General features: G+C 38.6%; 1 protein-coding gene across 9 annotated transcripts in view; it reads right to left on the minus strand.

The window, feature by feature from the left end:
* LOC131684083 (uncharacterized) overlaps nt 1-14,425 on the minus strand; it is a 421,804-nt gene that overhangs the window by 158,376 nt on the left and 249,003 nt on the right. For 2 of the 9 annotated variants that reach the window (XM_058966629.1, XM_058966635.1), the window contains exons 1-2: nt 5,901-5,966; nt 4,885-5,042 (exon numbers count right to left, since the gene is read on the minus strand). The exons of 4 other annotated variants lie outside the window; for them this stretch is intronic. The gene's annotated coding sequence lies outside the window, so the exon portion shown is untranslated. Of the gene's footprint in view, nt 1-4,884; nt 5,043-5,779; nt 6,025-14,425 lie in introns of those variants that run through there. 3 more of the 9 variants (XM_058966630.1, XM_058966632.1, XM_058966631.1) reach the window with 3 other exon arrangements.

Here is a 14,425-nt window from a genome sequence, read left to right on the forward strand (position 1 = left end):
GACGCCACCGATACTCAATGGCAAAACAAATGTTTAAAAAACTTTTAACAACAGCAGATAATAATAGCATCAACTGATTCCACGAACAACAGTCAAACAGTCTTTAAGAAATCGTATTTTCGGTGTTTTTTACACATTTTCAACCATCGGAAATAGTTACCCAGAAAAATAATAAATTTTTAAAAATTTAATCGGCCCACCGCTGAGTCGATTCCTAATCCCACCAGAAGCACTTGCACCAAATTTGAAGCAAATCGGATAACTATGCTATATTTCACCCTAAGGAGGAAAATTTGGTAAAAACCAAAATTTCTCACTAGGGTGAAAATTTGTTGGTAAAAACCAGTCTTTGTACAGGAGGGCACAAATCCTTATTTCATACTATGTTGCGTTTCGGCTTCGCCTCTTCAGAAACCGACACTAACGTATTGTCGGAATAGATTAGCGCCGGCTTGACGCAAATCCCTTAAAACTAAAACACACTATGTGTTTCAATCAAACGACTGATCAAACGTGATGTCCCGTTCGAGCAGAAGTTCTGTTTATGCCGATGAGACACAAGTGAAGCCGAAACTTGTCTTGGCTTAGCAGGCCTATGCGAAAGCACTATGCTATATTTCACCCTAAGGAGGAAAATTTGGTAAAAACCAAAATTTCTCACTAGGGTGAAAATTTGTTGGTAAAAACCAGTCTTTGTACAGGAGGGCACAAATCCTTATTTCATACTATGTTGCGTTTCGGCTTCGCCTCTTCAGAAACCGACACTAACGTATTGTCGGAATAGATTAGCGCCGGCTTGACGCAAATCCCTTAAAACTAAAACACACTATGTGTTTCAATCAAACGACTGATCAAACGTGATGTCCCGTTCGAGCAGAAGTTCTGTTTATGCCGATGAGACACAAGTGAAGCCGAAACTTGTCTTGGCTTAGCAGGCCTATGCGAAAGCACTATGCTATATTTCACCCTAAGGAGGAAAATTTGGTAAAAACCAAAATTTCTCACTAGGGTGAAAATTTGTTGGTAAAAACCAGTCTTTGTACAGGAGGGCACAAATCCTTATTTCATACTATGTTGCGTTTCGGCTTCGCCTCTTCAGAAACCGACACTAACGTATTGTCGGAATAGATTAGCGCCGGCTTGACGCAAATCCCTTAAAACTAAAACACACTATGTGTTTCAATCAAACGACTGATCAAACGTGATGTCCCGTTCGAGCAGAAGTTCTGTTTATGCCGATGAGACACAAGTGAAGCCGAAACTTGTCTTGGCTTAGCAGGCCTATGCGAAAGCACTATGCTATATATGCTATTCTGAAGAGGCGAAGCCGAAACGCAACATAGTATGAAATAAGGATTTGTGCCCTCCTGTACAAAGACTGGTTTTTACCAACAAATTTTCACCCTAGTGAGAAATTTTGGTTTTTACCAAATTTTCCTCCTTAGGGTGAAATATAGCATAGTGCTTTCGCATAGGCCTGCTAAGCCAAGACAAGTTTCGGCTTCACTTGTGTCTCATCGGCATAAACAGAACTTCTGCTCGAACGGGACATCACGTTTGATCAGTCGTTTGATTGAAACACATAGTGTGTTTTAGTTTTAAGGGATTTGCGTCAAGCCGGCGCTAATCTATTCCGACAATACGTTAGTGTCGGTTTCTGAAGAGGCGAAGCCGAAACGCAACATAGTATGAAATCGGATAAGTCTAGCACCAACATGCCTGAAGTTTGTATGGGATTATCCGACAATTTATATGAAGAAAACCCACTAGCTCGCATTTTCGCCGCTAGCCAGCACTGTATGCATTATCACTGGAAGTGAAAATAAGAAAGATAATTTAATTGTCTACAACTTTGTCGAAGACTGCTAGTAAATCATTATTAAACTTTTAACTTGTAACGAAGTGATGGCTGAATCGGTTTTACATGGGGCCAACTGATTACAAAGTCTTCGGACAAAATGCGCCGTCCGTCTTCAATCACCGCAATGATAATGTTACAGACATATTACAGACACATGTATAGGGTTACCAACCTAATTTGGACCCCTACATATCTTAGACTCTGTTAATGTATTTGCCTCCTTCACTGCCAGGTTTCTCTGCATCTGTTTGGTTTGATGTAACAATTACAATCCTTGGGTTGTTTTTTAAGTTTCAATATCATTAGCTCATCTCTAATTGTTTAAAATTAATCAGAATCGACAGTTTTATAAAATATCACCGAACGTTTTTCATATTTCAACGATAGCTAAGAGGGACAAATTGTATTTAAATATACAATTGCAATATTTTTTATTGGTTCGATTAGTTTATCTGATTTGGTATTATGCATGTTACGAATATGGAGAAGCGGCAACCGTTACGAGCGATACTGACGTTCACAACGCCGTTTATGTGATTGGTACTCGGTTGACCAAACCTGCCTCTTCATATCTGTCTGCTTTAGACAACATTAACATTAACTATAAGCAAATAACGCTGGGCCCCTGGTCAGATTCCTACATGCTAGTTCTGTAGCCAGAAACCGAGAAGAAAAATAAACCTACCAGAATAAACAATTTTACCACCCAATAACTGATGCATTTTGTATTCGGTTCCAACTGAGCGGAAACAACGATTGCACCCAGTACCTCCAAAGCAACAACCAGCATAAACAATAAAGAAGCAAACGTCGATAACATAACGACAGATAGTATTGTCATAGAGCGAAGACTCGTAGCCTGCTGTGGTAATCACTGACAAAATATTCTGTCAATGGGGGCGTTGTCTACCAAACAGAACACGGAAGTATAAGGAATATTGAGGGGAATTATATCTCGATAATTAACACAGTCGATAAGTCATGAGACCATCCAACCATGCAAGTTTTTCAGCTTTCGTCACGTTCAGGCAATTGATCTATTTTCTTTTTTCAGTTCCCGAATATCATTTTACACTTTCTCTAGCCTGTTACTGAATAATTCTCAAGTCTTATTCTGTTTCTGTACATTTGTCGTTCAACAACTCAAAGTGATCCATCTCCATTCACTCCTACATAAACGGTCCACAGATGACCACGCCGGTCGTTGATTATTATCGGTGCCAGGTACTTTTTCCGCATGATCCTGAAATCATGAAAACAAATCACACAACTAGTGAGAAAAATATCAAAAATCGTGACTAAGTTCCTGAAATCATGACATGAATTGCTCTATTCGTGACGAAAATTTCACGACAACATGAACAGAAGTTACAAAAATCGCGACCAAGATCCTGAAATCATGTACACAAATCACACAACTCGTTACAAAAATATTTAAAATCGTGACAAAGATCCTGAAATCATGAACATGAATCACTCTACTCATGACTAAAATATCACGATTGAAATAGTTTGCTTGTGTGATTCTAGATTTGCATTTATTAATTACATTTAGTCATTATGTATGTTTTATTATATTCATACTATCATTAATGTTATATTGGTAATGTTGAAGTAACATTATTTCATAAGAATATTCCAAAAACTGAGACGATTTAAATAGTGACTTTTAAATCGTCTCAGTTTTTGGAATATTCTCATGAAAAAATGTTACTTCAACACATCATCATACTTAACCTGAAAAAAAATCTGCCCATTGAGCTATACAATCAACGTTTATTATTTGACAGATTTAGTTAAAATAAGTTAGGTTTCAGTTCAAACAAACAAAACACTTTTGTTGAATATTTTGGTGGTGACATATCACGTGGTTGATCCATTTTAAAAATTGTATTTTTGTCACTAATCAAAAAAGTTTTATTCTATTTCATCAAGAAATTTTATAGCACCCACAAAAAAAAACAATCTTTGAACAATTTCGAAGCTTATTTATTGTTATATTTTATGTCATTTAACGATTATACCATGTTTTTTTGTTTTTTTTATTGTGCGTCTTCGTATATTACACAGCTGCCATCTATGTTTGTAACAGGTGAATCTTAAAAAAACAACTTAATATATGTTCATAAGTAGAAAAATAGGAGTTCTGTTGAGAAATAGAACTCAAAAACGAGTAAAGGAAGATGAATATTCCTTCTCTTCGTTTAAGTGTAATCATAATATGATTAAAGTGTAATCATAATATCAATTAACTAGAGAAAAGCTCAAAGAAATAAGTCTCTTCGTAAGGTGTCTTAAGATAAACAGTCCCTCACCATATTATGGTGAGGGACTGTTTATCTTAAGACACCTTACGAAGAGACTTATTTCTTTGAGCTTTTCTCTAGTTAATTGATTATTTCCAGTAGTTAAGTAATGGCATACAAAGTAGAGATTTAAATTCGTCTTGTTGTCTTCATGATGAAGAAAAGTGAAAAACCATGTACAACAAACACTTTGAAGAGGTGTATTGAATATAAGTGATAAACAAATAAATTGAACAGTTTATCGATATCAATGCAAATATTATTTACCATCATCTAAGTGCGCTCTTATTCGTGTACATTTAGAACAAATACTTTTCATGTTTCCTTCACATACAATTTCAGTAGATAAACTCTATTCAGTTTAAAATAGAATCGCTACTTTTACAACTCAGTTAACTATGTTTAGTGGCCAGCGAAAGACACGCTTTGCCTATTAAATCTAATAAATTCAGCACCGCAGAATATCGATAACTGCAACACTGTTGCTAACGGATGCCACGTGACATTTCCCAGACAAATCTTATCATCAAATCAGAGTTAACCCATATCATCATGTGTAAGAATATTGCTTTCGACATTCACATAATTAATTTTTCGGTAGTTCCTTATGTAAATAGAAATAAACTCATTAACCAACGATAGGATTTAGCGCAAAGCAAACATAACATAGCACAGTTCCCACGAAAAGGCAACAACTATCGATGTAATTGTACTTACAAACAAAAAACAGCAGTAGAAATAAAACTTCAGGTTCCTTGTGTTCCTCTTGTCCGATGTCAATAAACTGCAAGTCAGCCAATTCAGTTCACAGTTCAAAACTAAAGTTACACATCACACACACACTACTGTACACAGAATCGCTTTCGAAGTAATTGCTGCAAAAATAAAACACAAATCATACAAAAACACTTGACCTAGCTGAAACATATGCTGGTGCAGAATAAACTGGGTCCAGCATGAGTCAAGTTGTAGTCGGGCGTAGTAGGACCCTCGCTCCGGTTATATCAAACAACTTTGCCCAATACTCAGTCAACACACTTTTTATGCTGTTTGACCAGATGTTTCACCATTTTTTCACCTTCCTAATCGGTTTATTGTGGTATCTTTCTTCTACCGTTTCGCACCAAAAATAAACATCCAGACAGAGAATGATGATTCAATGGATTCCCCTTGAATTCGGGCAGAGTGGGGCCACGCGCGAGCTACGATCAATCGGCATTCTTCGAATGTATCGTTATGTATCTGCTGAGCTACAAACAAATAATTACACTTAATAGGCATTGGCGGAGAACACTCGAGTCAGTTCGAAGTAACGCCACCTCCAGCTAGGCCTATCCTATCCGACACCTTTTATGCACATACATATTAATGTTTGGATAGCTTTTCAAGCGAAGCAAACAACACACTTCACTGCACGCCCGTGAACATAAAATTCCAATCACTGCAAACTGCACTCGGGCCAGGCAAACAAAAATAACCACCTGGCGGGACAGAGACAGATCTTAAACAACTCAAATCACGTACACAAATGTTCCTTTCCCTACGATGACTGTTCACTCTTGAACACAAAAAAACGATGTCAGCGTGTCCAGCGCGACCTAGAGTCCCCTACCTTACGCCCAAACACCACCTAAATGACTAATTACAAAAAAAATCTGGAGAAAACCCCTTCCGAACGTCAACCCGGTTAACATTGCCAACTGCCACCACCAAGCAAGCGATGGCCTACTGACCATCGATCACTAACCGCACGAAACGTAGAAACCAACCTCACTGAAAACAATCAACTAGTACTGGAGCGCACCAAATAACGACCGGACTAACAAACGAACAAACGAGCAGCGGAAGAGCGCGATCGCAACTGAGAAGTCGCGAGCCACAAACGCTGGAATTATATATGCGCGTACGAGTACGATTTTGCCCGTCCTGGAATGAGCGACGGTTTCTGGTATCCAGAGGGTTAAAAAATCGTACCAACTGTGTTTGTTTTGTTGTCAAACAAAAAGCCGGTCTCGCGAATTCAGTGGCGCAACGCGCACAGACGCGCAGCGCTCTCGCTCTCTTTCGCGATTATGCGGTGCCCGCCCGGTGTAGGATCATTGTTCTACCGAGAGACCACCTCGCACGCCCCGTGGTCGAGACAGCAGCAGCGCAGAGAAGTTTGGTGGTTTCTTTCGCGTGGCTACCGCGTGTCTGGGTAACTCACTGGTGAGTTCGGAGCGATATAAGGTGCTGTGCACATTGTAGCAGTGGAATCCATTGTAGCACTACCTAACCAGTAAAGTTCGTCAGTGGTAAGCCATTTACAAATACAAATTATTACAGCAGTGGTAAGCCATTTACAAATACAAGTATTACAAATATTGATCTTTTTCGGTAGGCTTCTAATTTCAATATTAATTGGTTCGACAACCGTATGTCAACAATAACTTTCTTCCGCTAATTCACGCATAGGAGTTTTTAAGTTTCTACGGTAATGTAAATGGAAAATCGGAAAGAAAAACTCAAAACTCATTAAAAAAATCTTGGAGTGAAGAACAGATTAAAAATTTAAAACTTTAAAAGCTTTTTTGACTGTATTGATTTTGTTGGCTATTTTCAGCACATTTAAAACTAAGAGAAGCGAAGACAATGAAAATGAAAAACGGATAGGTATTAGGGTGGGGCATTGTTATATGAAAAAATGTAATCATAGCCACATCAACCGAGCACAGCACTTTTTAGTTTCCTTTTGGGGTCCCAAACAACTGTGCAAAATTTGACCCGGCGTAGCGCATTGCGATTGAAATTTGTATGGAGATTAGTATGGGAAAACCTACATTTTTGCATTTTTAATTCTACAGACTACAATTCTTCCTGTAGTGTGCCAACAAATAGATAGAAGTATAGTCCAGGATATACTGAACAACTTTGTCGAAGGATGTATGGTGTTAGAATGTCTCTAAGCCATGTTATAGCTGTTCAAAGTTCGATACTTTAATTCGATGTTCATGATGAAATTGAGCTAAGACTTTTGAATAATTCATCCAAACATATCAATGTGGTAAAACTAAAATATATAATGTTATTTTGGAATGCTATATGAAATACCATTGGTGCACCCGCAGTGTTGGCAATATAAAATGATTTTTGGCATTTAATTCGATGTATCGAACTTTGAACAGCTATAACATGGCTTAGAGACATTCTAACACCATACATCCTTCGACAAAGTTGTTCAGTATATCCTGGACTATACTTCTATCTATTTGTTGGCACACTACAGGAAGAATTGTAGTCTGTAGAATTAAAAATGCAAAAATGTAGGTTTTCCCATACTAATCTCCATACAAATTTCAATCGCAATGCGCTACGCTGGGTCAACACCAATCGACCCCAAATTTTGCACAGTTGTTTGGGACCCCAAAAGGAAACAAAAAAGTGCTGTGCTGAAAAAAACGATCATTTTGCCCCACCCTAGTAGGTATTCTAGACAGGTATCCAGAGGGCGGGGACAGGGGGTTAATCCACACCCCCGATAAGCTTTAAAAATAAGTTTAAAAACATAATTATCAGCGACTTTTAACAATTTTGTGGCTCGTTTGGTGTGAACAAATAATTTAGAAAAGGCTAAAGAAGATTGCTGTTTCTAAAATAACCAAAAACAATGGTCGCGAAACTCAGCATGGTTCATGCTTCTGTCCGAGGCGAACGACAAATATAGTTACTTTTGAATTGTGTGCCTTGTTTGAAGAACAAAGGAAACTACTACTATACTTCTTGCGATAGTAATCTGTCGAGGTGAGTGAGTCGCAGAAGCAAGTAGTGGTGCTCCGGCCAAATTCTGTGATTATTTATGAGTCGCATAAGATCGAGTATTCGTGTAATTAGTACAAAGGAATTTCCTTTCGATTTGTGAACAGTCTTTGAGTAGATAAAATTTCGGTTAGTTTAGTAAATTAATGCATTGAACCAAATCTTTTGTATTGTCCAAAAATCCATGAATTCCGAAACAAATCCTATACGATTCGTGTGTCCAAATATAATAATTGCTAAATCTAGGTAGTCTTATCGAATCCCAGCGGTTTTGCAAGATTATAAGTCAATAGAATTAAAGTTCTTATTTATGCTTTGTAGAGAAACACATGTTAACAAGCAAAATTACTGGTCTGCCTTTTGACATAGTCTCAAGGATATAGTTGAAGCGTTGCCTAGTAAAATCAGCCAGTCTAATAATATAAAAAGTATCAATTTCATAAACAATAGGATCTGTGAAAAAATCTGAATCCTTAAATAGATAAATTGTTAGTTGTTTCACTTGTCTGAGAATATTGCTGAAAATTGTCTTTTAGGGATGGCGGGAGGATTTACTGAGTTTTTGGAATAATTTTTCATTTAAGGGGGTGTTTACTCATAAAAAGGCGGAATTTTTCGTGAAAAATAGTAATTTTTATTTAAAATAAGTAAAAACCCCACTTAATTGAAAATTTATCTCAAAAACTCAACGTAGGGGTTAGGTATTTTGTACATAGAATATGTATGCAATGTTTGAAATAAATCGGTTTAGTAGTTTTGGAATGGTAGGTAACACCGCAAATCATGTTTTTCCAGAGACGTTCTACAAAAAGCTTCGTCACCGAGTCGTTTGTCGATATTTTTGCATGGAAAAATTACAGCATGTTATTGAAATATTATACTATAATGAACAAAAGTTTGTTTCTTATTTATTTCTTATCTTCGGTATACACCGTACAGACACATTTTAAAACTATATATTTCTTATTAAAAACTTATATCTATGCTTGCAATTGTTAAAATCATACACTGAAGAAGCTTCGTTAAATCTGCGTCCATATGAAGTATGGTGTCTAGGGATCCACAACAGAGTGGGGTTACGAAGAACACGAGGAGGCGCATATAAATTAACGCCCGAGAGAAGATCGGGACTGTCGATATTACCTGACAGCAAGTCGAAAACAAAAACTCTTTGCAGGAAGATACGGCGAGTCGCCAGAGTCTGCAGACCGAGTAGCATACATCTATCGGCATAAGGAGGCAACACAACTGGAATTTTCCTGAGGGCGAATCGCACAAAACATCTTTGTATACGTTCTAGTCGGTCAATTTGAACGGCATGGTATAGCGCCCACACTTGCACAGCATACTCCAGAACACCTCTAATCAGGGCACAGTAAAGTGCTTTTAGTGCGTAGAAATCATCGAAGTCCGTCGTGTTCCGCTTTAAGAAGCCCAGCATTCCGAAAGCTTTAGCAGTTGTCGCGGTGATATGGTCGGAAAAGCTCAACTTCCTATCGAAGAGCACTCCCAAGTCACGGATCGAGTCGACGCTTTCAATTGCTCTTCCTTTTAGGCTGTACTCATAACGTCCTGGAGTAAGCAAGCGTACGAAACTTTGCATTTATTAACGTTGACTTCCATTCCGTTAATCGTGCATCATTCTTGAATAGTACAGATATCTTCTTGAAGCACTACGGTGCAGAAGCGATAGTTCGGAAGATTTTGAGATTGTCCGCGTATAGCAATTTCCCAGACTTAATCCGACTATCATATCAGATCATATCATTAATAAATCATTATCATTAATAAACAAAATAAAAATAAGCGGGCCCAAATGACTGCCTTGCGGGACACCTGTGGGTGTTCTGAATGTGCTTGAGCGCGTGTTTTTTATACTCACGAATGCCGAGCGATTGGAAAGATACGACTGCAACACAGTCAGTCAGCCAGGTGGGAAATTCCGAACGCTTTAATTTCAGGATTGTTGTTGGAAATTGTTTGGATTAATTCACTTCACGCAAAGTTCTAAAAAAATTCGCGAAAAAAGCGTTTTTTTCACGCTGAAACCCTTATTACCACTCCCCCCCCCCTTAATGTATTATCAAATTGAAATAATTATAAATTTGAGCTAAATTGTAGTTGAATCTTTCCTCCGCATCTACAAATCGCCACCTGATCAGAAGATTTGTAGCAAACTCCGACATTCTCTTGTACTTGTATTTGTATTTAAATAATTGAAGCCCAACTGACACTGAGTCTTAGTGATATAAACTAAAAAGAAATCACTAAAAGTGGCAACAAACGGTTGCGAAATTGTGTAGAACTAATGACGAAGTCGAACATGTTGCTATAATCGTTAAAGCGACAGGTCATTTCTAATATCTGTCTGTTGGCAGCATAGTTAGTGTTGCGCATTTGTGTCTGTAGCAGTGTTTGCAGACGATGGACATGGGTTAAGCACGAAAATAGCTAGCGACGCGTGTCTACGTATGGTGACGGCTTCAGCGGATCGTTCCAAGGCAATTGACGTAACGCATATCGTATGGTCTGCGCTGGACAGCTTCAATTCTTCGGCTCCAAGTTGTAAGATAGGGGCACCCATCAGACGACGTTTGCAAATTCCAACGATGAAAATTGTAACTAGTAAATTAATAATAAAAAACCAAATTCAAAAGCAATAATTCGTCGATGTACTATAGCCGTTCTTGTATCAGATAACATATTGTCTACTGCCTTAGTTTTGGAACTGTTTTCACTAAGAACTTTTCAAAATTACATTCAGTTGCCAATGAAGATCTCAAGTCACAAGAATTAACACATTTCAATTACACAACAAGTTTTAAGCTCCTACCGCATCAAAATCCTGGCTACGGGTCTGTCTACAGCGAATCAGTTATAAACTTAGAACGGAAAACTAGGACTGGGCAGGCTCATATGGACATGATGTGAAGCTTGTTTGATTACGAACAGCTTCGTTGAAGGTTCAGGAATCAGGAATCAGAATATATTGGCTTAAATGGCACGTTTCCCGTATGTAGTCGGGGATTTGTGCCCTGCCGTGTGTTTTCATCATTTCCTGAGCGGAAGGAAAGGATAAGGAGGTGTGGGGAAGTAGAATAGGAAGGGTGGGAAAAATAACAGCACAAAACCAAAAATAAACAAATGGTAAGTTAAACTCTCAAGTAGTTCAACTTGCCTGCGAATAAGCCTAAAGCTCTTTACCACATTGGATAAGAAACTTTTGTATGTCTCTGAGTTTCAGTCGTCCAAACGTGGTTTCGTATATATAAGGACGGCCGAAGACTCGAAATCGCAATTGCGCTACCGCTGGACAGTTGCATATCAGATAATATGAGGTTCCGTAGTCGGATTCACAAAGATCGCATGAAAAAGACTCAGCGCGCTGAATAGTTGCCATGTGATAATTGAGGTTGCAGTGGTCGGTTAAAGCCCTGGTCAGCATGCCGCAGTGGAGCTTCGAAAAATGTAGGAGATTTTTCGAAATCACTGGGCACGGTTGTACTAGAAATGCCTTTGTTTGGCGACACGTTTGTAGATTTCTCCAATAATTGCGGTGCTCGGACAAAGCCCAGGACCGTATTTTTCCCTTATCCAACTAGTCGAAATTGGCAGCGCGGGCTCAGGACCAACGAAGTCAATCGCTGAACCTGTCCTGGCCAATTCGTCAGGGCCTTGATTGCAGCCTGACTATCGGAGCAGAAGTTTATAACTCTGCCGGACAAACTCAGTTGAAGGACCGATTGCACCACGCACATAATCACAAAGATTTCTACTTGGAATACAGTACTGTATATACCTAGTGAGAGAGATTGTTCCAATCTCATTTCACGACAGTAGAAATGAGCACCAGCACGTCCCTCCATCAGAGAACCGTCAGTGTAACAGACCACTTGCGTTTGTTGTTGTCTTTCCATATAGCCAGACAACCACTCCTCTCGAGAGGGAATCTTCACATGGAATGTCCTGTAAGGAAAACTACAAGTGAATGTAATATCGCTGGGAGCAAGAATATCTTCACCCCATGTAACCATTTGTGACCACAATCGTGTATGACTGGTAGCAAGATCAACATGATTACTGTTCCAAAGCCCAGTAACCTGCAGTCTGTATGCACATGATAGTGCTTCTTGTTTTAAGTGTATGTGTAATGGTTTGATATTTAGAAGTGCCTCAAGAGCAGCAGTCGGAGTCATGGTGAATGCACCAATCAACGCCATGAGCGCCATTCTTTGCAGATGGTTTAGCCTTGACTGGACTGTCACCACCTCTCCCCTCTGCCACCACACAAGGCATCCGTATGACAGTATTGGAAGTACAATTGTCGTGTAAATCCAATAGATGTTGTTGAAATCGACAGTGATTCGAGTTTGTCATGCGTGGATCTACTGAAGCACGGGGCTGTTTCAAACACCCCTTACTCCGGTGAGGAAAGATTTTAAATGGCATTTTCACTGGACGGGACAAAATGGTGTGCTCTCTAAAAATTCATGTCAGGTAACCTTTGACAGGAGAGTCCACATAACCATCCCCGCGCACAACAAGCGTCCGACTAATGTGAAGCATTCTCTTAAAAAAATGCTCTTAGTATTCTTTTACAGAAATACTGAAAAGCGCTACGCCACGCACGACCACAAATCATTATGTTACCTTGACTCAGCCCAAGTAAAAATTGTGATTTTAAGGCACTCTTAAAAAGCCTCTTAAAACTTAGACTGCACTTGTAGCATGCTATAAAACTTTAAATTTTTGTCTGACAATATTCCCACGAGTCCCAACTCAAATCCTATTACAAATATACAACACGTCCAAGAAACAATCTTCTTGCGTCCTGCAACCATAAACGAAGTGATCCTTTTGATTAAAGGCCTCGAAAAAAATAACAGTTGTGGTCCTGATAAGATCCCCGCTAGTGTTCTTAAGAATAACTGTACCACTTTTGCAAATATCCTAACCAAAGCTTTTAATTTAATAATCCAAACCGGCAGGTACCCAGACTGTTTAAAAATAGCCCGAGTAATTCCAATTTTCAAAGCTGGTGATCCAAACCAACCTTCCAACTATAGACCAATTTCAACATTGTGCGTTTTCAATAAAATTCTTGAGAAATTGCTCATCACTCGACTACTCGAGTTTTTGAACAAACACAACATAATTTACAACTACCAGTATGGGTTCAGACAGGGCTGCAGCACTTTAATTGCAATGACCGAACTAATTGACTCCATCATTAGTCAAATTGATAGCAAAAGAATTGTTGGTGCCCTTTTTCTGGACCTAAAAAAAGCATTCGATACTCTGGATCACTCAATCCTGCTTAAGAAGTTAGAATGCTATGGTATCAGGGGATTAGCAAATCATATTATTCGTAGCTATCTGTCGCATAGGAACCAATTCGTATCTATTGGAGACTCGTGTAGCTCTTATAGACCAATAGAAATAGGAGTGCCCCAAGGCAGTAATATTGGGCCACTGTTATTTTTATTGTATATCAATGACCTAGGTAGACTCGGGTTAAAAGGGACTCCTCGTCTATTCGCGGATGACACCGCGTTGTTCTACCCGAACAACAACTGCCTGGATATTGTACGCGACATGGAATCGGATTTAAAAACACTAACGACGTATTTCAACGAAAACCTTCTTTCCTTGAACCTATCAAAAACTAAATATATGCTGTTTCGTTCATCTAGAAGAGCTATAGGCGTGCATCCAGACCCAAGAATGGGACAGTCTGTAATTCAAGAAACTAACTGCTTCAAATATTTAGGACTTCACTTAGACCCCACACTCTCCTGGATTGAGCATATAACATCTATAGAGAGAAAAGTTGCATCGTTATGTGGGGCTATGCGTAAAGTATGCTCTTTTGTTCCCCAGCATGTACTTCTAAAATTTTATTATGCGCACATCCACTCATTGCTGAACTACCTTGTATCTGTGTGGGGCCGTGCCAGTATTTCGAATCTGAAAAAGCTACAAACGCTTCAAAACAGATGTCTTAAAATTATTTATAAAAAACCATTTATGTACCCTACTATTTTGTTATACAATAATAATGCCCATAACATTTTACCTTTGCTTGGGTTGACTAACTACCAAACAATAATGTACATCCACAATGCTTTGCATAATACTATTGCTCATAATAATCTAGAATTTACGACAGGAATTCGAGCTCACAGCACCAGACAAGCCAATCATTTATTATACTCCAGAGTATCCACGAACCTTGGTCAAAGACGCATTTCTTTCATCGGACCTAAGCTATTCAACCAGCTTCCTACGGATTTAAAGCAAATAACATGTCGCACTCGTTTCCAAGCAAAATTGAAACTAATTTTAAAAAATAAAATAGGAGAATTTTTAATATAAACTTCGTTCACCACCAATCGAGCTTATTCCTTTAGCTATAATTGGTTAACATTTTTTAAATAAAAACAATTGATAAATGCATTTTTTA

The sequence above is a fragment of the Topomyia yanbarensis genome, chromosome 2 (genome assembly GCF_030247195.1).
Source record: "Topomyia yanbarensis strain Yona2022 chromosome 2, ASM3024719v1, whole genome shotgun sequence".
NCBI classification, from domain to species: domain Eukaryota; kingdom Metazoa; phylum Arthropoda; class Insecta; order Diptera; family Culicidae; genus Topomyia; species Topomyia yanbarensis.